A 2,074-nucleotide genomic window follows, 5' to 3' on the forward strand; every position below is an offset into this window, starting at 1 on the left:
AATGTCGTCAACATATGAAGTAATATTGTCACGAATATAAACAGGTAAAATTTCATTTAAACCACGAATGAATGCTGCAGAAGATACAGTAAGTCCAAATGGTAATTTCCGAAATCATTTTTGGGTAAAATAGTCATATCCCATTATTCTTTAACGACTCTCTAGATAGATTGATAGTAGAAGAGTTGTTTTTGACAGATGCAAAGAATAGTAAAAGAGTAGGCAGCGGTGCAGAAAACTAAAAGGGAAATAGTACCATTACAGCTCGGGGCCCTATGCACGCTACGGCACATATTCACTTAGTGTAGTGAATCCCCTGAGGACTTTAATAGCCCCACATAATTTCCAGTTTGTGACTTAGTGGCCAATTTGGTGGAAGTCCGTGCGTAAATTGATCTAACCATGAACATGGATGTATGTCATTCTTGGAATTGCGAAAGATCTTAAATTTCCGAACAGTCAAGAAGTGTTTATAGTCAAAGTTTTCTCCTCGTGGCGACAAAGACCTACCGCGACTGTTCCAGTCCGAATGTCGATTATTGTCAAGTTCACGCACCTGGCGCTCTCTTGTTGCATCCCGTAAATGAAACAAATTATTTTCTTCAAACCCCTCTGCTATTTGTGATTCTAAATTTCTTCTACTGTCTTTTCCTACGATTTCGCCTTCAATTTGTTTGACTTGCTTTCGTAATGCCTCAACTTCCCTTTTAACGCGTTCATTAAATTTTCCCTGATTTTCAACATGTTTATTTATGTTCTGGTACTCTTCGGTTTCTGCAAATGGCAATGGTACTGTATCATCTGAATCTCTGTCCCCATTTAAACTAAGACTTGTCAATTTATCTGAAATCTCCTCAACTCTTTCCGATAAATCACCTATTTGTTCTTTCTGTTTATTTACGTCTTTCGTAAGTGTCGCGACTCGGGTTTCAGTATTAACACATTTGGTAGTTAACTGTTCATATTGTTGTGTTAGGTTATTTAATCTGTCATTTGGTACGGATTCCTCGATTCTCTCAAATATTTCCTCCTTATCGTGTGCACGTTGTAAATTTAACTGTGAAAATTTTTGTACTATCACGCGATCTTTTTCTTCCATTCTCTGTCCTGTTCCTCTTGTCTGATTTCTGTTGAAATTAAACTATTATTGTGAGCATTCAAAATCGGTAGTACTTCTTCTCTAATTTCTTTCTTTGATTCATCTTTCATGTTTTTGAAACATGTCCCTGTTCGTGAGCCTAACTGTGTTTCTATTGTGTCCATCTCGGTTTTACTTGTTCCTATTTGTGAGCCTAACTGTGTTGTCATTGCTTTCATCTTGGTTTTAATTGTTCCTATCTCAGTTTTAATTGTTCCTATATCAGTTTTAAATTCAGATCGAAAATTTAATATTGCACTCATCAACTGCTCCATATTAACTTGTTCGAAATTCCTTTCGCCCCTAACATTTCCCACAAAACCAGCTTCCTTCGTCATAGCTGTAAAGCTATCTGTGTTCGATACTATTCCAGAATCTTCTATCATTAATCTCGTATTCTGTGAATTTTCTGATTGAGAAAAATTTTGAAATGGTTCCGGACTGTCTTCCCGACTTATTAAATTGTTTTCAACTCCATTATTCATCATACTGTTGTCCTGTGTTGGCGAGTTCGCCATGTCAACAATTTCGTCATTCTCACTATTCATCATTTTCGCCTTTTTCATCGATTGCGTAATCATTTACAAAACATACAAAACTCGTCACAGTACGAAAATTACAGAGAATATAACACGTTATCACCAACAATACCATTCACACGAAATGCTTCCCTCAAACACGATTAACTAACAATTGAAAAAATTGCACTAAATTATCAAACCCGTAGACAAGACACCAAAAATAAATTTTGCAAAATACCATTAGAAGAATGCCAATTACCAAATCTACACATGCAATATTGACTACAATTACTAAACTACAAATTACTACAACAATACTACTGTCTACTATTTTTACAATCAGAAGAATTCCAAGGGACGATCCGAAGCAGCGGTCGCCACGTGCATGGGGGCTTAATCATATAAATATGAAATG

Source organism: Schistocerca serialis, chromosome 1, assembly GCF_023864345.2.
Source record: "Schistocerca serialis cubense isolate TAMUIC-IGC-003099 chromosome 1, iqSchSeri2.2, whole genome shotgun sequence".
NCBI lineage: Eukaryota > Metazoa > Arthropoda > Insecta > Orthoptera > Acrididae > Schistocerca > Schistocerca serialis.